Here is a 26,849-nt window from a genome sequence, read left to right as displayed (position 1 = left end):
CCGTGATCGTATAGTGGTTAGTACTCTGCGTTGTGGCCGCAGCAACCCCGGTTCAAATCCGGGTCATGGCAAATGTTCCTTTACATTCCGTCTTAAATGTCGTTTCTTTCAGAGGAAACTTTGCTAAGATGACAAGAAAAACAAAGACAGCTATGCAAAAGCTCAAAAGAAGTCATAAAACAGGAACAAGCTGTTGGAATAGAGTTGTTTAGCAACTACTGAAACCTCAAGTAATTGGTGATTTGTCTAACTTCTGTTGGGGGAAAAAACAACTCCAATGCCCAGTGAGTTGACAGCAACAATAGAAAGGTTGGCCATATTTCTAGTCAGAAGATGAGATCCTCTTGTGTGTAGAGATGGGGAAATGTACTTTGAACGTTCACCCAAAATACTTAGGCATCTATGTTTGGAACAAGATCAAATAGAAAAAAATTAAACGTTGCACTAAAAAACACAATGCACAAAGTACTAATTGCTTCCAGCATTGACCACCCTTTGATAGCTCAGTTGGTAGAGCGGAGGACTGTAGAGGCAGCTCAAAAGACATCCTTAGGTCGCTGGTTCAAATCCTGCCTGAAGGAAAATGTTGATAAAGCTTCTTCATGAGCTCTCGAACTTTTCAAGTCGACATCTTTACAATGGTGTGGTCACAGCTGATCACCACAGCTTACAGATGGAGCTGAGGAAACGTGCCGTGATCGTATAGTGGTTAGTACTCTGCATTGTGGCCGCAGCAACCCCGGTCCGAATCCGGGTCACGGCAAATGTTCCTTTACAGTCTGTCTTAAATAACGTTTCTTTCCGAGGAAACTTTGCTAAGATGACAAGAAAAACAAAGACGGCTATGCAAAAGCTCAAAAGAAGTCATAAAACAGGAACAAGCTGTTGGAATAGAGTTGTTTAGCAACTACTGAAACCTCAAGTAATTGGTGATTTGTCTAACTTCTTTTGGGGGAAAAAACAACTCCAATGCCCAGTGAGTTGACAGCAACAATAGAAAGGTTGGCCATATTTCTAGTCAGAAGATGAGATCCTCTTGTGTGTAGAGATGGGGAAATGTACTTTGAACGTTCACCCAAAATACTTAGGCATCTATGTTTGGAACAAGATCAAATAGAAAAAAATTAAATGTTGCACTAAAAAACACAATGCACAAAGTACTAATTGCTTCCAGCATTGACCACCCTTCGATAGCTCAGTTGGTAGAGCGGAGGACTGTAGAGGCAGCTCAAAAGACATCCTTAGGTCGCTGGTTCAAATCTGGCTCGAAGGAAAATGTTGATGTGGTTTTTTGATGAGCTCTCGCACTTTTCAAGTCGATATCTTTACAAATGTGTGGTTGCAGCTGATCATCACAGATGGAGCTGAGGAAACGTACCGTGATCGTATAGTGGTTAGTACTCTGCGTTGTGGCCGCAGCAACCCCGGTTCAAATCCGGGTCATGGCAAATGTTCCTTTACATTCCGTCTTAAATGTCGTTTCTTTCAGAGGAAACTTTGCTAAGATGACAAGAAAAACAAAGACAGCTATGCAAAAGCTCAAAAGAAGTCATAAAACAGGAACAAGCTGTTGGAATAGAGTTGTTTAGCAACTACTGAAACCTCAAGTAATTGGTGATTTGTCTAACTTCTGTTGGGGGAAAAAACAACTCCAATGCCCAGTGAGTTGACAGCAACAATAGAAAGGTTGGCCATATTTCTAGTCAGAAGATGAGATCCTCTTGTGTGTAGAGATGGGGAAATGTACTTTGAACGTTCACCCAAAATACTTAGGCATCTATGTTTGGAACAAGATCAAATAGAAAAAAATTAAACGTTGCACTAAAAAACACAATGCACAAAGTACTAATTGCTTCCAGCATTGACCACCCTTTGATAGCTCAGTTGGTAGAGCGGAGGACTGTAGAGGCAGCTCAAAAGACATCCTTAGGTCGCTGGTTCAAATCCTGCCTGAAGGAAAATGTTGATAAAGCTTCTTCATGAGCTCTCGAACTTTTCAAGTCGACATCTTTACAATGGTGTGGTCACAGCTGATCACCACAGCTTACAGATGGAGCTGAGGAAACGTGCCGTGATCGTATAGTGGTTAGTACTCTGCATTGTGGCCGCAGCAACCCCGGTCCGAATCCGGGTCACGGCAAATGTTCCTTTACAGTCTGTCTTAAATAACGTTTCTTTCCGAGGAAACTTTGCTAAGATGACAAGAAAAACAAAGACGGCTATGCAAAAGCTCAAAAGAAGTCATAAAACAGGAACAAGCTGTTGGAATAGAGTTGTTTAGCAACTACTGAAACCTCAAGTAATTGGTGATTTGTCTAACTTCTTTTGGGGGAAAAAACAACTCCAATGCCCAGTGAGTTGACAGCAACAATAGAAAGGTTGGCCATATTTCTAGTCAGAAGATGAGATCCTCTTGTGTGTAGAGATGGGGAAATGTACTTTGAACGTTCACCCAAAATACTTAGGCATCTATGTTTGGAACAAGATCAAATAGAAAAAAATTAAATGTTGCACTAAAAAACACAATGCACAAAGTACTAATTGCTTCCAGCATTGACCACCCTTCGATAGCTCAGTTGGTAGAGCGGAGGACTGTAGAGGCAGCTCAAAAGACATCCTTAGGTCGCTGGTTCAAATCCGGCTCGAAGGAAAATGTTGATGTACTTTTTTGATGAGCTCTCGCACTTTTCAAGTCGATATCTTTACAATTGTGTGGCCGCAGCTGATAATCACAGATGGAGCTGAGGAAACGTGCCGTGATCGTATAGTGGTTAGTACTCAGCGTTGTGGCCGCAGCAACCCCGGTTCGATTCTGGGCCAAGGCAAATGTTCCTTTACATTCCGTCTTAAATGTCGTTTCTTTCAGAGGAAACTTTGCTAAGATGACAAGAAAAACAAAGACAGCTATGCAAAAGCTCAAAAGAAGTCATAAAACAGGAACAAGCTGTTGGAATAGAGTTGTTTAGCAACTACTGAAACCTCAAGTAGTTGGTCATTTGTCTAACTTCTTTTGGGGGAAAAAACAACTCCAATGCCCAGTGAGTTGACAGCAACAATAGAAAGGTTGGCCATATTTCTAGTCAGAAGATGAGATCCTCTTGTGTGTAGAGATGGGGAAATGTACTTTGAACGTTCACCCAAAATACTTAGGCATCTATGTTTGGAACAAGATCAAATAGAAAAAAATTAAACGTTGCACTAAAAAACACAATGCACAAAGTACTAATTGCTTCCAGCATTGACCACCCTTCGATAGCTCAGTTGGTAGAGCGGAGGACTGTAGAGGCAGCTCAAAAGACATCCTTAGGTCGCTGGTTCAAATCTGGCTCGAAGGAAAATGTTGATGTGGTTTTTTGATGAGCTCTCGCACTTTTCAAGTCGATATCTTTACAAATGTGTGGTTGCAGCTGATCATCACAGATGGAGCTGAGGAAACGTACCGTGATCGTATAGTGGTTAGTACTCTGCGTTGTGGCCGCAGCAACCCCGGTTCAAATCCGGGTCATGGCAAATGTTCCTTTACATTCCGTCTTAAATGTCGTTTCTTTCAGAGGAAACTTTGCTAAGATGACAAGAAAAACAAAGACAGCTATGCAAAAGCTCAAAAGAAGTCATAAAACAGGAACAAGCTGTTGGAATAGAGTTGTTTAGCAACTACTGAAACCTCAAGTAATTGGTGATTTGTCTAACTTCTGTTGGGGGAAAAAACAACTCCAATGCCCAGTGAGTTGACAGCAACAATAGAAAGGTTGGCCATATTTCTAGTCAGAAGATGAGATCCTCTTGTGTGTAGAGATGGGGAAATGTACTTTGAACGTTCACCCAAAATACTTAGGCATCTATGTTTGGAACAAGATCAAATAGAAAAAAATTAAACGTTGCACTAAAAAACACAATGCACAAAGTACTAATTGCTTCCAGCATTGACCACCCTTTGATAGCTCAGTTGGTAGAGCGGAGGACTGTAGAGGCAGCTCAAAAGACATCCTTAGGTCGCTGGTTCAAATCCTGCCTGAAGGAAAATGTTGATAAAGCTTCTTCATGAGCTCTCGAACTTTTCAAGTCGACATCTTTACAATGGTGTGGTCACAGCTGATCACCACAGCTTACAGATGGAGCTGAGGAAACGTGCCGTGATCGTATAGTGGTTAGTACTCTGCATTGTGGCCGCAGCAACCCCGGTCCGAATCCGGGTCACGGCAAATGTTCCTTTACAGTCTGTCTTAAATAACGTTTCTTTCCGAGGAAACTTTGCTAAGATGACAAGAAAAACAAAGACGGCTATGCAAAAGCTCAAAAGAAGTCATAAAACAGGAACAAGCTGTTGGAATAGAGTTGTTTAGCAACTACTGAAACCTCAAGTAATTGGTGATTTGTCTAACTTCTTTTGGGGGAAAAAACAACTCCAATGCCCAGTGAGTTGACAGCAACAATAGAAAGGTTGGCCATATTTCTAGTCAGAAGATGAGATCCTCTTGTGTGTAGAGATGGGGAAATGTACTTTGAACGTTCACCCAAAATACTTAGGCATCTATGTTTGGAACAAGATCAAATAGAAAAAAATTAAATGTTGCACTAAAAAACACAATGCACAAAGTACTAATTGCTTCCAGCATTGACCACCCTTCGATAGCTCAGTTGGTAGAGCGGAGGACTGTAGAGGCAGCTCAAAAGACATCCTTAGGTCGCTGGTTCAAATCCGGCTCGAAGGAAAATGTTGATGTACTTTTTTGATGAGCTCTCGCACTTTTCAAGTCGATATCTTTACAATTGTGTGGCCGCAGCTGATAATCACAGATGGAGCTGAGGAAACGTGCCGTGATCGTATAGTGGTTAGTACTCAGCGTTGTGGCCGCAGCAACCCCGGTTCGATTCTGGGCCAAGGCAAATGTTCCTTTACATTCCGTCTTAAATGTCGTTTCTTTCAGAGGAAACTTTGCTAAGATGACAAGAAAAACAAAGACAGCTATGCAAAAGCTCAAAAGAAGTCATAAAACAGGAACAAGCTGTTGGAATAGAGTTGTTTAGCAACTACTGAAACCTCAAGTAGTTGGTCATTTGTCTAACTTCCTTTGGGGGAAAAAACAACTCCAATGCCCAGTGAGTTGACAGCAACAATAGAAAGGTTGGCCATATTTCTAGTCAGAAGATGAGATCCTCTTGTGTGTACAGATGGGGAAATGTACTTTGAACGTTCACCCAAAATACTTAGGCATCTATGTTTGGAACAAGATCAAATAGAAAAAAATTAAACGTTGCACTAAAAAACACAATGCACAAAGTACTAATTGCTTCCAGCATTGACCACCCTTCGATTGCTCAGTTGGTAGAGCGGAGGACTGTAGAGGCAGCTCAAAAGACATCCTTAGGTCGCTGGTTCAAATCCGTCTCGAAGGAAAATGTTGATAAAGCTTCTTCATGAGCCCTTGCACTTTTCAAGTCAACATCTTTAAAATGGTGTGGTCACAGCTGATCACCACAGCTTACAGATGGAGCTGAGGAAACGTGCCGTGATCGTATAGTGGTTAGTACTCTGCGTTGTGGCCGCAGCAACCCCGGTTCGAATCCGGGTCACGGCAAATGTTCCTTTACATTCCGTCTTGAATAACGTTTCTTTCCGAGGAAACTTTGCTAAGATGACAAGAAAAACAAAGACAGCTATGCAAAAGCTCAAAAGAAGTCATAAAACAGGATCAAGCTGTTGGAATAGAGTTGTTTAGCAACTACTGAAACCTCAAGTAATTGGTGATTTGTCTAACTTCTGTTGGGGGAAAAAACAACTCCAATGCCCAGTGAGTTGACAGCAACAATAGAAAGGTTGGCCATATTTCTAGTCAGAAGATGAGATCCTCTTGTGTGTAGAGATGGGGAAATGTACTTTGAACGTTCACCCAAAATACTTAGGCATCTATGTTTGGAACAAGATCAAATAGAAAAAAATTAAACGTTGCACTAAAAAACACAATGCACAAAGTACTAATTGCTTCCAGCATTGACCACCCTTCGATAGCTCAGTTGGTAGAGCGGAGGACTGTAGAGGCAGCTCAAAAGACATCCTTAGGTCGCTGGTTCAAATCAGGCTAGAAGGAAAATGTTGATGTACTTTTTTGATGAGCTCTCGCACTTTTCAAGTCGATATCTTTACAATTGTGTGGCTGCAGCTGATCATCACAGATGGAGCTGAGGAAACGTGCCGTGATCGTATAGTGGTTAGTACTCAGCGTTGTGAGCGCAGCAACCCCGGTTCAATTCTGGGTCACGGCAAATGTTCCTTTACATTCCGTCTTAAATGTCGTTTCTTTCAGAGGAAACTTTGCTAAGATGACAAGAAAAACAAAGACAGCTATGCAAAAGCTCAAAAGAAGTCATGAAACAGGAACAAGCTGTTGGAACAGAGTTGTTTAGCAACTACTGAAACCTCAAGTAATTGGTGATTTGTCTAACTTCTTTTGGGGGAAAAAACAACTCCAATGCCCAGTGAGTTGACAGCAACAATAGAAAGGTTGGCCATATTTCTAGTCAGAAGATGAGATCCTCTTGTGTGTAGAGATGGGGAAATGTACTTTGAACGGTTCACCCAAAATACTTAGGCATCTATGTTTGGAACAAGATCAAATAGAAAAAAATTAAACGTTGCACTAAAAAACACAATGCACAAAGTACTAATTGCTTCCAGCATTGACCACCCTTCGATAGCTCAGTTGGTAGAGCGGAGGACTGTAGAGGCAGCTCAAAATAATAATAATAATAATACATTTTATTTCAAAGCGCCTTTCAGGACACCCAAGGTCACTTTACACAAAACACGTAATAAAATACAATAAAACAATAATAAAACCCAAAGAAGAAAAAACAGAGAGAAACATTTCAATAAAATCAGAGGTTGTAGGCAGATTTAAACATGTGTGTTTTGAGTTTTGTTTTGAAAAGGGTAAAACTCTCGACGTTCCTGATGTCTGGGGGAAGTGAGTTCCAGAGTCGAGGAGCAGAGCGGCTGAAAGCTCTGCTCCCCATGGTAGCGAGACGGGCAGAAGGAACCGCAAGATGGATGGAAGAAGATGATCTGAGTGAATGGGACGGGGTGTGAATACTTTTAAGGTCTGAGATATATGGAGGAGAGAGGTTGTGGATTGCTTTGAAGGTATGGAGGAGAATTTTGAAGATGGACCTGAATTTAACTGGGAGCCAGTGAAGCTGCTGGAGAACCGGCGTGATGTGGTGAAAGGAAGGGGTTCTGGTGATAATACGGGCTGCCAAATTCTGGACCAGTTGCAGTTTATGAAGGAGTTTGTTGGGAAGACCATAAAGAAGTGAATTGCAATAGTCGATACGGGAGGTGACGAGGCTGTGGACGAGAATGGCGGCAGTGTGAGGTTTATGGAACGTAGATGGAAGTATGCTGATCGAATTAAGTTATTAATGTGAGCTTGAAAAGAAAGTGAGCTGTCGAGAATGACACCCAGACTCTTGACATGAGGTGAGGGGGAGACTGTGGCGCTGTCAATAGTTAAAGAAAAGCTGTCAGATGTTGAGAGGGTGGAGTTAGTGCCAACAAGAAGAAGCTCAGTTTTATTGCCGTTGAGTTTGAGGAAATTAGAGGTGAACCATGATTTGATTTCTGAGAGGCAGAGTGTAAGGGAGGATGGTGGGAGAGTTGAGTTGGGCTTACTGGAAATGTAGAGCTGGGTGTCATCTGCAAAGCAGTGAAACTGGATATTGAATTTGCAGAAGATTTTGCCGATAGGGAGGAGATATACTATGAAGAGGAGGGGCCCCAGGACAGAGCCCTGGGGCACACCTGACTTGACTGGGGAGGGTTCTGAGGTAAAGGATTTTAACTGGATGAACTGAGTGCGGCCAGTAAGGTAAGATTGAAACCAGCTGAGGGGGGTGTGAGTGATGCCTAAGGAAGAGAGTCTATTGAGGAGGATGGGATGAGAAATGGTGTCAAAGGCCGCACTCAGATCGAGGAGAATAAGAATAGAGATTAAACCAGAATCAGCAGCAATGAGTAGGTCGTTAGTGATCTTGATGAGAGCTGTTTCTGTGCTGTGGTGGGGACGGAAGCCAGACTGAAACTGTTCATAAAGGTTATTGCGGGTGAGATGGGAATGGAGCTGAGATGCAACAGTTTTCTCAAGGACTTTGGAAATGAAGGGAAGATGGGAAATGGGACGGAGGTTATTGAAATCATTGGGATCTAAACCAGGTTTTTTTAGAATAGGGCTGACTGAAGCAGATTTGAATAGGGATGGGACCGTACCAGAGGATAGTGAGGAATGAATAATGGCTGTTATAAAAGGGAGCAGAGAAGAAAGGCACGATTTAACTAAAACAGTTGGAATAGGGTCCAGTTGACAGGTGGAAGGTTTGGATTTGGTGATGTAATCTAATATTTCTGAGGGATGGGGAAGTTCAAAGGAGGAGAACGGAATGGTGGGTTCAAATAAATCAGGAGAGGGAGGGGAGGAATGAGGTAAAGAGAGATGGATTCTATTGACCTTCTCATTAAAAAACTGAAGGAGAGAGTTACAGGTTTCTGAAGAGTAAAGATGGATGGGTAGGGAGTCGGGAGGCTGAAAAATGCTGTTCATGATGGAAAATAATGTTTTAGTGTTGCTGGAGTTGGACGAGATGAGACCGGAGTAATACTGAGATTTGGCATGGGAGATGGAGTCCTTGTAGAGAGAAATCTGAGCAGAATATAAGTCTTTATGGATGGTGAGACCGGTTTTCTTGTAGAGTCTTTCAAGCCTCCGGTTGGTAGCTTTCAAGGAGCGAAGGGCAGGGGTGAACCATGGAGCAGACCGAGTAAAATGTACAGAGCGGGATTTGATGGGAGCAAATGAATTAAGGATAGAAACCAGACCGTTATTGTACTGAATGACAAGATCATCGGGAGTAGAGGACAAATTAGGGGTCAAGGTGGCAAAACTGGAGGACAGGGAGGCTAGATCAATGTCCTTAATATTACGAAAAGAAATGATACGTGGTGACTTGATGATGGAGAGACGGAGGGGAACAGAAAAGGAGATGAGGAAGTGGTCCGTGAAAGGGAGCGGGTCAGCTGTACAGTTGGAGGGGGTCAGGCCGGAGCAGCAGATTAAATCCAGGGTGTGACCTTTAATGTGAGTGGGAAAATTGGCATATTGATGAAAACTGAGGCTGTCCAAAGATGAGGAGAAGTCTTTGCTGAGGGGGAGGGCCATATTGTCCATATGAATATTAAAATCACCAAGTAAAATTACAGTTGGGGAAAGGGAGGACAGATGGGATAAAAGAGCAGAGAGTTCATTTAAAAACTCAGGGCTGAACTTGGGGGGACGATAAACAGTGACAATTATTGTGGGGGTCGGGCCGGAGAGTTGACAGGCGAGGCATTCCAGAGTGGTGAGAGGAGGAAGGCTTACGGGAAGGACCTTCCAAGTCTCGCGATAGAGTATCGCGAGACCACCGCCGCGGCCCGACCCACGGGGTTTGGAGAGGTAAACAAATCCGGGAGGAGTACAGTCATTGAGTTGTGAGAAATCGCTGGGTTGTTGCCATGTTTCGTTCAGACAAAGAAAGTCTAGCTTATGGTCACTGATGGTATCTTGGAGGAGATGTCCTTTACCAGAGAGGGAGCGAATGTTGAGAAGACCAAAATTAGCAGTGCGGAAGTCCCTGGCGACAGGAGCATTAGCCCGACTAGCCAGCCGGGCTAACACGCTGGAGTCGGCAGCTCGGCAGGTATTCCTGGGTAGCCGCCAGCTAGTCGTGGACCAGAAGGAGGGTATTCCTTTGGAGCCGTCGAGATGGAGGTTCCGCCGGGACCCCCGATGGATATACCGACGGCGAGGCTGGAAGGTGATGTCGGGGAAGAGGCACAGAGCTGGTGGTGGAGATCCGGAGTAGTGAAAGCGGAGGTTGAAGAGCTCCGCCGCCGAGTACTGGAGAAGGCCATCCACGGACAGAAGAATGAGCGACAGGATGATCCAGGCCAGTGCGAGGCACACAGAAATCCTGCTCGACCACATTATGGAGTGGAGCAGGGAGGTGGTGATGTGCAACCAGAACGCAAGCTGAGCAGGTAGGTGAAAATGAGTTTTCACCAACACAGGGATGTGACTAGGGTGAAAAAGAAGAAAAAAAATACAAAAAGTTTGTTTGCAAGCGAGCAGCGGCAGCGAGACGCGCCAGCATTCACTCAACCGGAACCGGACAAGATGACATCCTTAGGTCGCTGGTTCAAATCCGGCTCAAAGGAAAATGTTGATAAAGCATCTTCATGAGCTCTCGCACTTTTCAAGTCGACATCTTTACAATGGTGTGGTCACAGCTGATCACCACAGCTTACAGATGGAGCTAAGGAAACGTGCTGTGATCGTATAGTGGTTAGTACTCTGCGTTGTGGCCGCAGCAACCCCGGTTCGAATCCGGGTCACGGCAAATGTTCCTTTACATTCCGTCTTAAATGTCATTTCTTTCAGAGGAAACTTTGCTAAGATGACAAGAAAAACAAAGACAGCTATGCAAAAGCTCAAAAGAAGTCATAAAACAGGAACAAGCTGTTGGAATAGAGTTGTTTAGCAACTACTGAAACCTCAAGTAATTGGTTATTTGTCTAACTTCTTTTGGGGGAAAAACAACTCCAATGCCCAGTGAGTTGACAGCAACAATAGAAAGGTTGGCCATATTTCTAGTCAGAAGATGAGATCCTCTTGTGTGTAGAGATGGGGAAATGTACTTTCAACGTTCACCCAAAATACTTAGGCATCTATGTTTGGAACAAGATCAAATAGAAAAAATTAAACGTTGCACTCAAGATCACAATGCACAAAGTACTAAGTGCTTCTGACATTGCCCACCCTTCGATAGCTCAGTTGGTAGAGCGGAGGACTGTAGAGGCAGCTCAAAAGACATCCTTAGGTCGCTGGTTGAAATCCGGCCTGAAGGAAAATGTTGATAAAGCTTCTTCATGAGCTCTCGAACTTTTCAAGTCGACATCTTTACAATGGTGTGGTCACAGCTGATCACCACAGCTTACAGATGGAGCTGAGGAAACGTGCCGTGATCGTATAGTGGTTAGTACTCTGCGTTGTGGCCGCAGCAACCCCGGTTCGAATCCGGGTCACGGCAAATGTTCCTTTACAGTCTGTCTTAAATAACGTTTCTTTCCAAGGAAACTTTGCTAAGATGACAAAAAAAACAAAGACAGCTATGCAAAAGCTCAAAAGAAGTCATAAAACAGGAACAAGCTGTTGGAATAGAGTTGTTTAGCAACTACTGAAACCTCAAGTAATTGGTGATTTGTCTAACTTCTTTTGGGGGAAAAAACAACTCCAATGCCCAGTGAGTTGACAGCAACAATAGAAAGGTTGGCCATATTTCTAGTCAGAAGATGAGATCCTCTTGTGTGTAGAGATGGGGAAATGTACTTTGAACGTTCACCCAAAATACTTAGGCATCTATGTTTGGAACAAGATCAAATAGAAAAAAATTAAACGTTGCACTAAAAAACACAATGCACAAAGTACTAATTGCTTCCAGCATAGACCACTCTTCGATAGTTCAGTTGGTAGAGCGGAGGACTGTAGAGGCAGCTCAAAAGACATCCTTAGGTCGCTGGTTCAAATCCGGCTCGAAGGAAGTTGTTGAAGTAGTTTTTTGATGAGCTCTCGCACTTTTCAAGTCGATATCTTTACAATTGTGTGGTTACAGCTGATCATCACAGATGGAGCTGAGGAAACGTGCCGTGATTGTATAGTGGTTAGTACTCAGCGTTGTGGTCGCAGCAACCCCGGTTCGATTCTGGGTCACGGCAAATGTTCCTTCACATTCCGTCTTAAATGTTGTTTCTTTCAGAGGAAACTTTGCTAAGATGACAAGAAAAACAAAGACAGCTATGCAAAAGCTCAAAAGAAGTCATAAAACAGGAACAAGCTGTTGGAATAGAGTTGTTTAGCAACTCTTGAAACCTCAAGTAATTGCTGATTTGTCTAACTTCTTTTGGGGGAAAAAACAACTCCAATGCCCAGTGAGTTGACAGCAACAATAGAAAGGTTGGCCATATTTCTAGTCAGAAGATGAGATCCTCTTGTGTGTAGAGATGGGGAAATGTACTTTGAACGTTCACCCAAAATACTTAGGCATCTATGTTTGGAACAAGATCAAATAGAAAAAATTAAACGTTGCACTAAAAAACACAATGCACAATGTACTAATTGCTTCCAGCATCGACCACCCTTCGATAGCTCAGTTGGTAGAGCGGAGGACCGTAGAGGCAGCTCAAAAGACATCCTTAGGTCGCTGGTTCAAATCCGGCTCGAAGGAAAATGTTGATAAAGATTCTTCATGAGCTCTCAACTTTTCAAGTCTACATCTTTACAATGGTGTGGTCACAGCTGATCACCACAGCTTACAGATGGAGCTGAGGAAACGTGCCGTGATCGTATAGTGGTTAGTACTCTGCGTTGTGGCCGCAGCAACCCCGGTTCGAATCCGGGTCACGGCAAATGTTCCTTTACAGTCTGTCTTAAATAACGTTTCTTTCTGAGGAAACTTTGCTAAGATGACAAAAAAAAAACAAAGACAGCTTTGCAAAAGCTCAAAAGAAGTCATAAAACAGGAACAAGCTGTTGGAATAGAGTTGTTTAGCTAATACTGAAACCTCAAGTAATTGGTGATTTGTCTAACTTCTTTTGGGGGAAAAAACAACTCCAATGCCCAGTGAGTTGACAGCAACAATAGAAAGGTTGGCCATATTTCTAGTCAGAAGATGAGATCCTCTTGTGTGTAGAGATGGGGAAATGTACTTTGAACGTTCACCCAAAATACTTAGGCATCTATGTTTGGAACAAGATCAAATAGAAAAAAATTAAACGTTGCACTAAAAAACACAATGCACAATGTACTAATTGCTTCCAGCATCAACCACCCTTCGATAGCTCAGTTGGTAGAGCGGAGGACCGTAGAGGCAGCTCAAAAGACATCCTTAGGTCGCTGGTTCAAATCCGGCTCGAAGGAAAATGTTAATTAAAGCTTCTTCATGAGCTCTTGCACTTTTCAAGTCGACATCTTTACAATGGTGTGGTCACAGCTGATCACCACAGCTTACAGATGGAGCTGAGGAAACGTGCCGTGATCGTATAGTGGTTAGTACTCAGCGTTGTGGCCGCAGCAACCCTGGTTCGATTCTGGGGTCACGGCAAATGTTCCTTCACATTCCGTCTTAAATGTTGTTTCTTTCAGAGGAAACTTTGCTAAGATGACAAGAAAAACAAAGACAGCTATGCAAAAGCTCAAAAGAAGTCATAAAACAGGAACAAGCTGTTGGAATAGAGTTCTTTAGCAACTACTGAAACCTCAAGTAGTTGGTCATTTGTCTAAATTCTTTTGGGGGAAAAAACAACTCCAATGCCCAGTGAGTTGACAGCAACAATAGAAAGGTTGGCCATATTTCTAGTCAGAAGATGAGATCCTCTTGTGTGTACAGATGGGGAAATGTACTTTGAACGTTCACCCAAAATACTTAGGCATCTATGTTTGGAACAAGATCAAATAGAAAAAATTAAACGTTGCACTCAAGATCACAATGCGCAAAGTACTAAGTGCTTCTGACATTGCCCACCCTTCGATAGCTCAGTTGTTGGAGCGGAGGACTGTAGAGGCAGCTCAAAAGACATCCTTAGGTCGCTGGTTCAAATCTGGCTCGAAGGAAAATGTTGATGTAGTTTTTTGATGAGCTCTCGCACTTTTCAAGTCGATATCTTTACAATTGTGTGGTCACAGCTGATCATCACAGATGGAGCTGAGGAAACGTGCTGTAATCGTATAGTGGTTAGTACTCTGCGTTGTAGCCGCAGCAACCCCGGTTCGAATCCGGGTCACGGCAAATGTTCCTTTACATTCCGTCTTAAATGTCGTATCTTTCAGAGGAAACTTTGCTAAGATGACAAGAAAAACAAAGACAGCTATGCAAAAGCTCAAAAGAAGTCATAAAACAGGAACAAGCTGTTGGAATAGAGTTGTTTAGCAACTACTGAAACCTCAAGTAATTGGTGATTTGTCTAACTTCTTTTGGGGGAAAAAACAACTCCAATGCCCAGTGAGTTGACAGCAACAATAGAAAGGTTGGCCATATTTCTAGTCAGAAGATGAGATCCTCTTGTGTGTAGAGATGGGGAAATGTACTTTGAACGTTCACCCAAAATACTTAGGCATCTATGTTTGGAACAAGATCAAATAGAAAAAATTAAACGTTGCACTCAAGATCACAATGCGCAAAGTACTAAGTGCTTATGACATTGCCCACCCTTCGATAGCTCAGTTGGTAGAGCGGAGGACTGTAGGGGCAGCTCAAAAGACATCCTTAGGTCGCTGGTTCAAATCCGGCTCGAAGGAAAATGTTGATGTAGTTTTTTGATGAGCTCTCGCACTTTTCAAGTCGACATCTTTACAATGTTGTTATCACAGCTGATCACCATAGCTTACAGATGGAGCTGAGGAAACGTGGCGTGATTGTATAGTGGTTAGTACTCTGCGTTGTGGCTGCAGCAACCCCGGTTCGAATCCGGGTCACGGCAAATGTTCCTTTACTGTCCGTCTTAAATAACGTTTCTTTCCGAGGAAACTTTGCTAAGATGACAAGAAAAACAAAGACAGCTATGCAAAAGCTCAAAAGAAGTCATAAAACAGGAACAAGCTGTTGGAATAGAGTTGTTTAGCAACTATTGAAACTAAAGTGATTTGTCTAACTTCTTTTGGAGGAAAAAACAACTCCAATGCCCAGTGAGTTGACAGCAACAATAGAAAGGTTGGCCATATTTCTAGTCAGAAGATGAGATCCTCTTGTGTGTAGAGATGGGTAAATGTACTTTGAACGTTCACCCAAAATACTTAGGCATCTATGTTTGGAACAAGATCAAATAGAAAAAAATTAAACGTTGCACTAAAAAACACAATGCACAAAGTACTAATTGCTTCCAGCATTGACCACCCTTCGATAGCTCAGTTGGTAGAGCGGAGGACTGTAGAGGCAGCTCAAAAGGCATCCTTAGGTCACTCGTTCAAATACGGCTCGAAGGAAATTGGTGATGTAGTTTTTTGATGAGCTCTCGCACTTTTCAAGTCGTCATCTTTACAATGGTGTGGTCACAGCTGATCATCACAGCTTACAGATGGAGCTGAGGAAGAGTGCCATGATCGTATAGTGGTTAGTACTCTGCGTTGTGGCTGCAGCAACCCCAGTTCGAACCCGGGTCACGGCAAATGTTCCTTTACATTCTGTCTTAAATATTGTTTCTTTCAGAGGAAACTTTGCTAAGATGACAAGAAAAACAAAGACAGGTATGCAAAAGCTCAAAAGAAGTCATAAAACAGGAACAAGCTGTTGGAATGGAGTTGTTAAGCAACTACTGAAACCTCAAGTAATTGTTGATTTGTCTAACTTCCTTTGGGGGGAAAAACAACTCCAATGCCCAGTGAGTTGACAGCAAAAATAGAAAGGTTGGCCATATTTCTAGTCAGAAGATGAGATCCTCTTGTGTGTAGAGATGGGGAAATGTACTTTGAACGTTCACCCAAAATACTTCGGCATCTATGTTTGGAACAAGATCAAATAGAAAAAATTAAACGTTGCACTCAAGATCACAATGCGCAAAGTACTAAGTGCTTCTGACATTGCCAACTCATCGATAGCTCAGTTGGTAGAGCGGAGGACTGTAGAGGCAGCTCAACAGACATCCTTAAGTCGCTGGTTCAAATCCGGCTTGAAGGAAAATGTTGATAAAGCTTCTTCATGAGCTCTCGCACTTTTCAAGTCGACATCTTTACAATGGTGTGGTCACAGCTTATCACCACACCTTACAGATGGAGCTGAGGAAACGTGCCGTGATCGTATAGTGGTTAGTACTCTGCGTTGTGGCCGCAGCAACCCCGGTTCGAATCCGGGTCACGGCAAATGTTCCTTTACAGTCTGTCTTAAATAACGTTTCTTTCAGAGGAAACTTTGCTAAGATGACAAGAAAAACAAAGACAGCTATGCAAAAGCTCAAAAGAAGTCATAAAACAGGAACAAGCTGTTGGAATAGAGTTGTTTAGCAACTACTGAAACCTCAAGTAATTGGTAAATTGTCTAACATCTTTTGGGGGAAAAAACAACTCCAATGCCCAGTGAGTTGACAGCAACAATAGAAAGGTTGGCCATATTTCTAGTCAGAAGATGAGATCCTCTTGTGTGTAGAGATGGGGAAATGTACTTTGAACGTTCACCCAAAATACTTAGGCATCTATGTTTGGAACAAGATCAAATAGAAAAAAATTAAACGTTGCACTAAAAAACACAATGCACAAAGTACTAATTGCTTCCAGCATTGACCACCCTTCGATAGCTCAGTTGGTAGAGCGGAGGACTGTAGAGGCAGCTCAAAAGGCATCCTTAGGTCACTCGTTCAAATCCGTCTCGAAGGAAATTTTGTGATGTAGTTTTTTGATGAGCTCTCGCACTTTTCAAGTCGTCATCTTTACAATGGTGTGGTCACAGCTGATCATCACAGCTTACAGATGGAGCTGAGGAAACGTGCCATGATCGTATAGTGGTTAGTACTCTGCGTTGTGGCTGCAGCAACCCCAGTTCGAATCCGGGTCACGGCAAATGTTCCTTTACATTCTGTCTTAAATATTGTTTCTTTCAGAGGAAACTTTGCTAAGATGACAAGAAAAACAAAGACAGGTATGCAAAAGCTCAAAAGAAGTCATAAAACAGGAACAAGCTGTTGGAATGGAGTTGTTAAGCAACTACTGAAACCTCAAGTAATTGGTGATTTGTCTAACTTCCTTTGGGGGGAAAAACAACTCCAATGCCCAGTGAGTTGACAGCAAAAATAGAAAGGTTGGCCATATTTCTAGTCAGAAGATGAGATCCTCTTGTGTGTAGAGATGGGGAAATGTACTTTGAATGTTCACCCAAAATACTTCGGCATCTATGTTTGGAACAAGATCAAATAGAAAAAATTAAACGTTGCACTCAAGATCACAATGCGCAAAGTACTAAGTGCTTCTGACATTGCCAACTCATCGATAGCTCAGTTGGTAGAGCGGAGGACTGTAGAGGCAGCTCAAAAGACATCCTTAAGTCGCTGGTTCAAATCCGGCTTGAAGGAAAATGTTGATAAAGCTTCTTCATGAGCTCTCGCACTTTTCAAGTCGACATCTTTACAATGGTGTGGTCACAGCTTATCACCACACCTTACAGATGGAGCTGAGGAAACGTGCCGTGATCGTATAGTGGTTAGTACTCTGCGTTGTGGCCGCAGCAACCCCGGTTCGAATCCGGGTCACTGCAAATGTTCCTTTACAGTCTGTCTTAAATAACGTTTCTTTCAGAGGAAACTTTGCTAAGATGACAAGAAAAACAAAGACAGCTATGCAAAAGCTCAAAAGAAGTCATAAAACAGGAACAAGCTGTTGGAATAGAGTTGTTTAGCAACTACTGAAACCTCAAGTAATTGGTGATTTGTCTAACATCTTTTGGGGGAAAAAACAACTCCAATGCCCAGTGAGTTGACAGCAACAATAGAAAGGTTGGCCATATTTCTAGTCAGAAGATGAGATCCTCTTGTGTGTAGAGATGGGGAAATGTACTTTGAACGTTCACCCAAAATACTTAGGCATCTATGTTTGGAACAAGATCAAATAGAAAAAAATTAAACGTTGCACTAAAAAACACAATGCACAAAGTACTAATTGCTTCCAGCATTGACCACCTTTCGATAGCTCAGTTGGTAGAGCGGAGGACTGTAGAGGCAGCTCAAAAGACATCCTTAGGTCACTGGTTCAAATCTGGCTCGAAGGAAATTAGTGATGTAGATTTTTGATGAGCTCTCGCACTTTTCAAGTCGATATCTTTACAATTGTGTGGTTGCAGCTGATCATCACAGATGGAGCTGAGGAAACGTGCCGTGATCGTATAGTGGTTAGTACTCAGCGTTGTGGTTGCAGCAACCCCGGTTCGATTCTGGGTCACGGCAATATTCCTTCACATTCCGTCTTAAATGTTGTTCCTTTCAGAGGAAACTTTGCTAAGATGACAAGAAAAACAAAGACAGCTATGCAAAAGCTCAAAAGAAGTCATAAAACAGGAACAAGCTGTTGGAATAGAGTTGTTTAGCAACTACTGAAACCTCAAGTAATTGGTGATTTGTCTCACTTCTTTTGGGGGGAAAAACAACTCCAATGCCCAGTGAGTTGACAGCAACAATAGAAAGGTTGGCCATATTTCTAGTCAGAAGATGAGATCCTCTTGTGTGTAGAGATGGGGAAATGTACTTTGAACGTTCACCCAAAATACTTAGGCATCTTTTGGGCCATTCCCATCTGTACCGGGTTGGCCCGGGCCGGGTAGCGTAGGTTGTTTACATATCTGGGTGGCCTGGTATTTTTCCGGGCCAACCAAGGCTCATTCTCAGCCCTCTTCTCGAGGGGGTCTGCTTCAGGCCGACCAGGGCCAACACACCTACTGCTGACAGCAAATTCACACCTTCCATTAGAGCAAGCCTCTGATTGGTGGGTAGAATCAGCCCAAATGGGCTTAAGGCAAGGATGTGTGGAATCAACCGGGCCAGGCTGGGGCCGACTGGGGCTACGCGGCCCGGGCCGACCCGGTACAGATGGGAATGGCCCATATGTTTGGAACAAGATCAAATAGAAAAAAATTAAACGTTGCACTAAAAAACACAATGCACAAAGTACTAATTGCTTCCAGCATTGACCACCCTTCGATAGCTCAGTTGGTAAAGCGGAGGACTGTAGAGGCAGCTCATAAGACATCCTTAGGTCGCTGGTTCAAATCCGGCTCGAAGGAAAATGTTGATAAAGCTTCTTCATGAGCTCTCAACTTTTCAAGTCGACATCTTTACAATGGTGTGGTCACAGCTGATCACCACAGCTTACAGATGGAGCTGAGGAAACGTGCCGTGATCGTATAGTGGTTAGTACTCTGCGTTGTGGCCGCAGCAACCCCGGTTCGAATCCGGGTCACGGCAAATGTTCCTTTACAGTCTGTCTTAAATAACGTTTCTTTCCGAGGAAACTTTGCTAAGATGACAAAAAAAAACAAAGACAGCTTTGCAAAAGCTCAAAAGAAGTCATAAAACAGGAACAAGCTGTTGGAATAGAGTTGTTTAGCAACTACTGAAACCTCAAGTAATTGGTGATTTGTCTACCTTCTTTTGGGGGAAAAAACAACTCCAAGGCCCAGTGAGTTGACAGCAACAATAGAAAGGTTGGCCATATTTCTAGTCAGAAGATGAGATCCTCTTGTGTGTAGAGATGGGGAAATGTACTTTGAACGTTCACCCAAAATACTTAGGCATCTATGTTTGGAACAAGATCAAATAGAAAAAAATTAAACGTTGCACTAAAAAACACAATGCACAATGTACTAATTGCTTCCAGCATTGACCACCCTTCGATAGCTCAGTTGGTAGAGCGGAGGACCGTAGAGGCAGCTCAAAAGACATCCTTAGGTCGCTGGTTCAAATACGTCTCGAAGGAAAATGTTAATTAAAGCTTCTTCATGAGCTCTCGCACTTTTCAAGTCGACATCTTTACAATGGTGTGGTCACAGCTGATCACCACAGCTTACAGATGGAGCTGAGGAAACGTGCCGTGATCGTATAGTGGTTAGTACTCAGCGTTGTGGCCGCAGCAACCCCAGTTCGAATCCGGGTCACGGCAAATGTTCCTTTACATTCCGTCTTAAATATTGTTTCTTTCAGAGGAAACTTTGCTAAAATGACAAGAAAAACAAAGACAGCTATGCAAAAGCTCAAAAGAAGTCATAAAACAGGAACAAGCTGTTGGAATAGAGTTGTTTTGCAACTACTGAAACCTCAAGTAGTTGGTCATTTGTCTAAATTCTTTTGGGGGAAAAAACAACTCCAATGCCCAGTGAGTTTACAGCAACAATAGAAAGGTTGGCCATATTTCTAGTCAGAAGATGAGATCCTCTTGTGTGTAGAGATGGGGAAATGTACTTTGAACGTTCACCCAAAATACTTAGGCATCTATGTTTGGAACAAGATCAAATAGAAAAAATTAAACGTTGCACTCAAGATCACAATGCGCAAAGTACTAAGTGCTTCTGACATTGCCCACCCTTCGATAGCTCAGTTGGTAGAGCGGAGGACTGTAGAGGCAGCTCAAAAGACATCCTTAGGTCGCTGGTTCAAATCTGGCTCGAAGGAAAATGTTGATGTAGTTTTTTGATGAGCTCTCACACTTTTCAAGTCGATATCTTTACAATTGTGTGGTTGCAGCTGATCATCACAGATGGAGCTGAGGAAACGTGCTGTGATCGTATAGTGGTTAGTACTCTGCGTTGTAGCCGCAGCAACCCCGGTTCGAATCCGGGTCACGGCAAATGTTCCTTTACAGTCTGTCTTAAATAACGTTTCTTTCTGAGGAAACTTTGCTAAGATGACAAAAAAAAAACAAAGACAGCTTTGCAAAAGCTCAAAAGAAGTCATAAAACAGGAACAAGCTGTTGGAATAGAGTTGTTTAGCTAATACTGAAACCTCAAGTAATTGGTGATTTGTCTAACTTCTTTTGGGGGAAAAAACAACTCCAATGCCCAGTGAGTTGACAGCAACAATAGAAAGGTTGGCCATATTTCTAGTCAGAAGATGAGATCCTCTTGTGTGTAGAGATGGGGAAATGTACTTTGAACGTTCACCCAAAATACTTAGGCATCTATGTTTGGAACAAGATCAAATAGAAAAAAATTAAACGTTGCACTAAAAAACACAATGCACAATGTACTAATTGCTTCCAGCATCAACCACCCTTCGATAGCTCAGTTGGTAGAGCGGAGGACCGTAGAGGCAGCTCAAAAGACATCCTTAGGTCGCTGGTTCAAATCCGGCTCGAAGGAAAATGTTAATTAAAGCTTCTTCATGAGCTCTTGCACTTTTCAAGTCGACATCTTTACAATGGTGTGGTCACAGCTGATCACCACAGCTTACAGATGGAGCTGAGGAAACGTGCCGTGATCGTATAGTGGTTAGTACTCAGCGTTGTGGCCGCAGCAACCCTGGTTCGATTCTGGGGTCACGGCAAATGTTCCTTCACATTCCATCTTAAATGTTGTTTCTTTCAGAGGAAACTTTGCTAAGATGACAAGAAAAACAAAGACAGCTATGCAAAAGCTCAAAAGAAGTCATAAAACAGGAACAAGCTGTTGGAATAGAGTTGTTTAGCAACTACTGAAACCTCAAGTAGTTGGTCATTTGTCTAAATTCTTTTGGGGGAAAAAACAACTCCAATGCCCAGTGAGTTGACAGCAACAATAGAAAGGTTGGCCATATTTCTAGTCAGAAGATGAGATCCTCTTGTGTGTACAGATGGGGAAATGTACTTTGAACGTTCACCCAAAATACTTAGGCATCTATGTTTGGAACAAGATCAAATAGAAAAAATTAAACGTTGCACTCAAGATCACAATGCGCAAAGTACTAAGTGCTTCTGACATTGCCCACCCTTCGATAGCTCAGTTGTTAGAGCGGAGGACTGTAGAGGCAGCTCAAAAGACATCCTTAGGTCGCTGGTTCAAATCTGGCTCGAAGGAAAATGTTGATGTAGTTTTTTGATGAGCTCTCGCACTTTTCAAGTCGATATCTTTACAATTGTGTGGTCACAGCTGATCATCACAGATGGAGCTGAGGAAACGTGCTGTAATCGTATAGTGGTTAGTACTCTGCGTTGTAGACGCAGCAACCCCGGTTCGAATCCGGGTCACGGCAAATGTTCCTTTACATTCCGTCTTAAATGTCGTATCTTTCAGAGGAAACTTTGCTAAGATGACAAGAAAAACAAAGACAGCTATGCAAAAGCTCAAAAGAAGTCATAAAACAGGAACAAGCTGTTGGAATAGAGTTGTTTAGCAACTACTGAAACCTCAAGTAATTGGTGATTTGTCTAACTTCTTTTGGGGGAAAAAACAACTCCAATGCCCAGTGAGTTGACAGCAACAATAGAAAGGTTGGCCATATTTCTAGTCAGAAGATGAGATCCTCTTGTGTGTAGAGATGGGGAAATGTACTTTGAACGTTCACCCAAAATACTTAGGCATCTATGTTTGGAACAAGATCAAATAGAAAAAATTAAACGTTGCACTCAAGATCACAATGCGCAAAGTACTAAGTGCTTATGACATTGCCCACCCTTCGATAGCTCAGTTGGTAGAGCGGAGGACTGTAGGGGCAGCTCAAAAGACATCCTTAGGTCGCTGGTTCAAATCCGGCTCGAAGGAAAATGTTGATGTAGTTTTTTGATGAGCTCTCGCACTTTTCAAGTCGACATCTTTACAATGTTGTTATCACAGCTGATCACCATAGCTTACAGATGGAGCTGAGGAAACGTGGCGTGATTGTATAGTGGGTAGTACTCTGCGTTGTGGCTGCAGCAACCCCGGTTCGAATCCGGGTCACGGCAAATGTTCCTTTACTGTCCGTCTTAAATAACGTTTCTTTCCGAGGAAACTTTGCTAAGATGACAAGAAAAACAAAGACAGCTATGCAAAAGCTCAAAAGAAGTCATAAAACAGGAACAAGCTGTTGGAATAGAGTTGTTTAGCAACTATTGAAACTAAAGTGATTTGTCTAACTTCTTTTGGAGGAAAAAACAACTCCAATGCCCAGTGAGTTGACAGCAACAATAGAAAGGTTGGCCATATTTCTAGTCAGAAGATGAGATCCTCTTGTGTGTAGAGATGGGTAAATGTACTTTGAACGTTCACCCAAAATACTTAGGCATCTATGTTTGGAACAAGATCAAATAGAAAAAAATTAAACGTTGCACTAAAAAACACAATGCACAAAGTACTAATTGCTTCCAGCATTGACCACCCTTCGATAGCTCAGTTGGTAGAGCGGAGGACTGTAGAGGCAGCTCAAAAGGCATCCTTAGGTCACTCGTTCAAATACGGCTCGAAGGAAATTGGTGATGTAGTTTTTTGATGAGCTCTCGCACTTTTCAAGTCGTCATCTTTACAATGGTGTGGTCACAGCTGATCATCACAGCTTACAGATGGAGCTGAGGAAGAGTGCCATGATCGTATAGTGGTTAGTACTCTGCGTTGTGGCTGCAGCAACCCCAGTTCGAACCCGGGTCACGGCAAATGTTCCTTTACATTCTGTCTTAAATATTGTTTCTTTCAGAGGAAACTTTGCTAAGATGACAAGAAAAACAAAGACAGGTATGCAAAAGCTCAAAAGAAGTCATAAAACAGGAACAAGCTGTTGGAATGGAGTTGTTAAGCAACTACTGAAACCTCAAGTAATTGTTGATTTGTCTAACTTCCTTTGGGGGGAAAAACAACTCCAATGCCCAGTGAGTTGACAGCAAAAATAGAAAGGTTGGCCATATTTCTAGTCAGAAGATGAGATCCTCTTGTGTGTAGAGATGGGGAAATGTACTTTGAACGTTCACCCAAAATACTTCGGCATCTATGTTTGGAACAAGATCAAATAGAAAAAATTAAACGTTGCACTCAAGATCACAATGCGCAAAGTACTAAGTGCTTCTGACATTGCCAACTCATCGATAGCTCAGTTGGTAGAGCGGAGGACTGTAGAGGCAGCTCAAAAGACATCCTTAAGTCGCTGGTTCAAATCCGGCTTGAAGGAAAATGTTGATAAAGCTTCTTCATGAGCTCTCGCACTTTTCAAGTCGACATCTTTACAATGGTGTGGTCACAGCTTATCACCACACCTTACAGATGGAGCTGAGGAAACGTGCCGTGATCGTATAGTGGTTAGTACTCTGCGTTGTGGCCGCAGCAACCCCGGTTCGAATCCGGGTCACGGCAAATGTTCCTTTACAGTCTGTCTTAAATAACGTTTCTTTCAGAGGAAACTTTGCTAAGATGACAAGAAAAACAAAGACAGCTATGCAAAAGCTCAAAAGAAGTCATAAAACAGGAACAAGCTGTTGGAATAGAGTTGTTTAGCAACTACTGAAACCTCAAGTAATTGGTAAATTGTCTAACATCTTTTGGGGGAAAAAACAACTCCAATGCCCAGTGAGTTGACAGCAACAATAGAAAGGTTGGCCATATTTCTAGTCAGAAGATGAGATCCTCTTGTGTGTAGAGATGGGGAAATGTACTTTGAACGTTCACCCAAAATACTTAGGCATCTATGTTTGGAACAAGATCAAATAGAAAAAAATTAAACGTTGCACTAAAAAACACAATGCACAAAGTACTAATTGCTTCCAGCATTGACCACCCTTCGATAGCTCAGTTGGTAGAGCGGAGGACTGTAGAGGCAGCTCAAAAGGCATCCTTAGGTCACTCGTTCAAATCCGGCTCGAAGGAAATTTTGTGATGTAGTTTTTTGATGAGCTCTCGCACTTTTCAAGTCGTCATCTTTACAATGGTGTGGTCACAGCTGATCATCACAGCTTACAGATGGAGCTGAGGAAACGTGCCATGATCGTATAGTGGTTAGTACTCTGCGTTGTGGCTGCAGCAACCCCAGTTCGGATCCGGGTCACGGCAAATGTTCCTTTACATTCCGTCTTAAATGTCGTTTCTTTCAGAGGAAACTTTGCTAAGATGACAAGAAAAACAAAGACAGCTATGCAAAAGCTCAAAAGAAGTCATAAAACAGGAACAAGCTGTTGGAATGGAGTTGTTAAGTAACTACTGAAACCTCAAGTAATTGGTGATTTGTCTAACTTCCTTTGGGGGGAAAAACAACTCCAATGCCCAGTGAGTTGACAGCAAAAATAGAAAGGTTGGCCATATTTCTAGTCAGAAGATGAGATCCTCTTGTGTGTAGAGATGGGGAAATGTGCTTTGAACGTTCACCCAAAATACTTCGGCATCTATGTTTGGAACAAGATCAAATAGAAAAAATTAAACGTTGCACTCAAGATCACAATGCGCAAAGTACTAAGTGCTTCTGACATTGCCAACTCATCGATAGCTCAGTTGGTAGAGCGGAGGACTGTAGAGGCAGCTCAAAAGACATCCTTAAGTCGCTGGTTCAAATCCGGCTTGAAGGAAAATGTTGATAAAGCTTCTTCATGAGCTCTTGAACTTTTCAAGTCGACATCTTTACAATGGTGTGGTCACAGCTGATCACCACAGCTTACAGATGGAGCTGAGGAAACGTGCCGTGATCGTATAGTGGTTAGTACTCTGCGTTGTGGCCGCAGCAACCCCGGTTCGAATCCGGGTCACGGCAAATGTTCCTTTACAGTCTGTCTTAAATAGCGTTTCTTTCCAAGGAAACTTTGCTAAGATGACAAAAAAACAAAGACAGCTATGCAAAAGCTCAAAAGAAGTCATAAAACAGGAACAAGCTGTTGGAATAGAGTTGTTTAGCAACTACTGAAACCTCAAGTAATTGGTGATTTGTCTAACTTATTTTGGGGGAAAAAACAACTCCAATGCCCAGTGAGTTGACAGCAACAATAGAAAGGTTGGCCATATTTCTAGTCAGAAGATGAGATCCTCTTGTGTGTAGAGATGGGGAAATGTACTTTGAACGTTCACCCAAAATACTTAGGCATCTATGTTTGGAACAAGATCAAATAGAAAAAAATTAAACGTTGCACTAAAAAACACAATGCACAAAGTACTAATTGCTTCCCGCATTGACCACTCTTTGATAGCTCAGTTGGTAGAGCGGAGGACTGTAGAGGCAGCTCAAAAGACATCCTTAGGTCGCTGGTTCAAATCCGGCTCGAAGGAAGTTGTTGAAGTAGTTTTTTGATGAGCTCTCGCACTTTTCAAGTCGATATCTTTACAATTGTGTGGTTGCAGCTGATCATCACAGATGGAGCTGAGGAAACGTGCCGTGATCGTATAGTGGTTAGTACTCAGCGTTGTGGTTGCAGCAACCCCGGTTCGATTCTGGGTCACGGCAATATTCCTTCACATTCCGTCTTAAATGTTGTTCCTTTCAGAGGAAACTTTGCTAAGATGACAAGAAAAACAAAGACAGCTATGCAAAAGCTCAAAAGAAGTCATAAAACAGGAACAAGCTGTTGGAATAGAGTTGTTTAGCAACTACTGAAACCTCAAGTAGTTGGTCATTTGTCTAACTTCTATTGGGGGAAAAACAACTCCAATGCCCAGTGAGTTGACAGCAACAATAGAAAGGTTGGCCATATTTCTAGTCAGAAGATGAGATCCTCTTGTGTGTAGAGATGGGGAAATGTACTTTGAACGTTCACCCAAAATACTTAGGCATCTTTTGGGCCATTCCCATCTGTACCGGGTTGGCCCGGGCCGGGTAGCGTAGGTTGTTTACATATCTGGGTGGCCTGGTATTTTTCCGGGCCAACCAAGGCTCATTCTCAGCCCTCTTCTCGAGGGGGTCTGCTTCAGGCCGACCAGGGCCAACACACCTACTGCTGACAGCAAATTCACACCTTCCATTAGAGCAAGCCTCTGATTGGTGGGTAGAATCAGCCCAAATGGGCTTAAGGCAAGGATGTGTGGAATCAACCGGGCCAGGCTGGGGCCGACTGGGGCTACGCGGCCCGGGCCGACCCGGTACAGATGGGAATGGCCCATATGTTTGGAACAAGATCAAATAGAAAAAAATTAAACGTTGCACTAAAAAACACAATGCACAAAGTACTAATTGCTTCCAGCATTGACCACCCTTCGATAGCTCAGTTGGTAAAGCGGAGGACTGTAGAGGCAGCTCATAAGACATCCTTAGGTCGCTGGTTCAAATCCGGCTCGAAGGAAAATGTTGATAAAGCTTCTTCATGAGCTCTCAACTTTTCAAGTCGACATCTTTACAATGGTGTGGTCACAGCTGATCACCACAGCTTACAGATGGAGCTGAGG

At 42.7% G+C, this 26,849-nt stretch overlaps 20 non-coding genes across 20 annotated transcripts; all 20 read left to right on the top strand.

The window, feature by feature from the left end:
- Positions 1-1,184: 1,184 nt before the first annotated feature.
- Positions 1,185-1,273, top strand: trnay-gua (transfer RNA tyrosine (anticodon GUA)). The gene is given in 2 exon segments: positions 1,185-1,221; positions 1,238-1,273. It is a non-coding gene; the product is annotated as a tRNA-Tyr (tRNA).
- Positions 1,274-2,561: 1,288 nt separating this feature from the next.
- trnay-gua (transfer RNA tyrosine (anticodon GUA)) lies at positions 2,562-2,650 on the top strand. Its single transcript is given in 2 exon segments — positions 2,562-2,598; positions 2,615-2,650. It is a non-coding gene; the product is annotated as a tRNA-Tyr (tRNA).
- A 596-nt stretch (positions 2,651-3,246) lies between these two features.
- trnay-gua (transfer RNA tyrosine (anticodon GUA)) lies at positions 3,247-3,335 on the top strand. Its single transcript is given in 2 exon segments — positions 3,247-3,283; positions 3,300-3,335. It is a non-coding gene; the product is annotated as a tRNA-Tyr (tRNA).
- Positions 3,336-4,623: 1,288 nt separating this feature from the next.
- trnay-gua (transfer RNA tyrosine (anticodon GUA)) lies at positions 4,624-4,712 on the top strand. Its single transcript is given in 2 exon segments — positions 4,624-4,660; positions 4,677-4,712. It is a non-coding gene; the product is annotated as a tRNA-Tyr (tRNA).
- A 795-nt stretch (positions 4,713-5,507) lies between these two features.
- Positions 5,508-5,579, top strand: trnah-gug (transfer RNA histidin (anticodon GUG)). Its single transcript has one exon. It is a non-coding gene; the product is annotated as a tRNA-His (tRNA).
- Positions 5,580-10,356: 4,777 nt separating this feature from the next.
- On the top strand, positions 10,357-10,428 carry trnah-gug (transfer RNA histidin (anticodon GUG)). Its single transcript has one exon. It is a non-coding gene; the product is annotated as a tRNA-His (tRNA).
- A 618-nt stretch (positions 10,429-11,046) lies between these two features.
- Positions 11,047-11,118, top strand: trnah-gug (transfer RNA histidin (anticodon GUG)). Its single transcript has one exon. It is a non-coding gene; the product is annotated as a tRNA-His (tRNA).
- Positions 11,119-12,223: 1,105 nt separating this feature from the next.
- Positions 12,224-12,312, top strand: trnay-gua (transfer RNA tyrosine (anticodon GUA)). Its single transcript is given in 2 exon segments — positions 12,224-12,260; positions 12,277-12,312. It is a non-coding gene; the product is annotated as a tRNA-Tyr (tRNA).
- Positions 12,313-12,421: 109 nt separating this feature from the next.
- Positions 12,422-12,493, top strand: trnah-gug (transfer RNA histidin (anticodon GUG)). The gene has a single exon. It is a non-coding gene; the product is annotated as a tRNA-His (tRNA).
- A 423-nt stretch (positions 12,494-12,916) lies between these two features.
- Positions 12,917-13,005, top strand: trnay-gua (transfer RNA tyrosine (anticodon GUA)). Its single transcript is given in 2 exon segments — positions 12,917-12,953; positions 12,970-13,005. It is a non-coding gene; the product is annotated as a tRNA-Tyr (tRNA).
- A 1,288-nt stretch (positions 13,006-14,293) lies between these two features.
- Positions 14,294-14,382, top strand: trnay-gua (transfer RNA tyrosine (anticodon GUA)). The gene is given in 2 exon segments: positions 14,294-14,330; positions 14,347-14,382. It is a non-coding gene; the product is annotated as a tRNA-Tyr (tRNA).
- Positions 14,383-15,867: 1,485 nt separating this feature from the next.
- trnah-gug (transfer RNA histidin (anticodon GUG)) lies at positions 15,868-15,939 on the top strand. Its single transcript has one exon. It is a non-coding gene; the product is annotated as a tRNA-His (tRNA).
- Positions 15,940-18,752: 2,813 nt separating this feature from the next.
- trnay-gua (transfer RNA tyrosine (anticodon GUA)) lies at positions 18,753-18,841 on the top strand. Its single transcript is given in 2 exon segments — positions 18,753-18,789; positions 18,806-18,841. It is a non-coding gene; the product is annotated as a tRNA-Tyr (tRNA).
- Positions 18,842-18,950: 109 nt separating this feature from the next.
- Positions 18,951-19,022, top strand: trnah-gug (transfer RNA histidin (anticodon GUG)). The gene has a single exon. It is a non-coding gene; the product is annotated as a tRNA-His (tRNA).
- A 1,114-nt stretch (positions 19,023-20,136) lies between these two features.
- trnay-gua (transfer RNA tyrosine (anticodon GUA)) lies at positions 20,137-20,225 on the top strand. Its single transcript is given in 2 exon segments — positions 20,137-20,173; positions 20,190-20,225. It is a non-coding gene; the product is annotated as a tRNA-Tyr (tRNA).
- Positions 20,226-20,823: 598 nt separating this feature from the next.
- Positions 20,824-20,912, top strand: trnay-gua (transfer RNA tyrosine (anticodon GUA)). The gene is given in 2 exon segments: positions 20,824-20,860; positions 20,877-20,912. It is a non-coding gene; the product is annotated as a tRNA-Tyr (tRNA).
- A 1,288-nt stretch (positions 20,913-22,200) lies between these two features.
- trnay-gua (transfer RNA tyrosine (anticodon GUA)) lies at positions 22,201-22,289 on the top strand. The gene is given in 2 exon segments: positions 22,201-22,237; positions 22,254-22,289. It is a non-coding gene; the product is annotated as a tRNA-Tyr (tRNA).
- A 1,485-nt stretch (positions 22,290-23,774) lies between these two features.
- Positions 23,775-23,846, top strand: trnah-gug (transfer RNA histidin (anticodon GUG)). The gene has a single exon. It is a non-coding gene; the product is annotated as a tRNA-His (tRNA).
- Positions 23,847-25,158: 1,312 nt separating this feature from the next.
- Positions 25,159-25,230, top strand: trnah-gug (transfer RNA histidin (anticodon GUG)). The gene has a single exon. It is a non-coding gene; the product is annotated as a tRNA-His (tRNA).
- A 1,427-nt stretch (positions 25,231-26,657) lies between these two features.
- Positions 26,658-26,746, top strand: trnay-gua (transfer RNA tyrosine (anticodon GUA)). Its single transcript is given in 2 exon segments — positions 26,658-26,694; positions 26,711-26,746. It is a non-coding gene; the product is annotated as a tRNA-Tyr (tRNA).
- The last annotated feature ends 103 nt before the right edge of the window (positions 26,747-26,849 follow it).

The sequence above is a fragment of the Nothobranchius furzeri genome, chromosome 10, assembly GCF_043380555.1.
Source record: "Nothobranchius furzeri strain GRZ-AD chromosome 10, NfurGRZ-RIMD1, whole genome shotgun sequence".
NCBI classification, from domain to species: Eukaryota; Metazoa; Chordata; class Actinopteri; order Cyprinodontiformes; family Nothobranchiidae; genus Nothobranchius; species Nothobranchius furzeri.
This window is presented reverse-complemented; position numbering and strand designations above follow the sequence as displayed.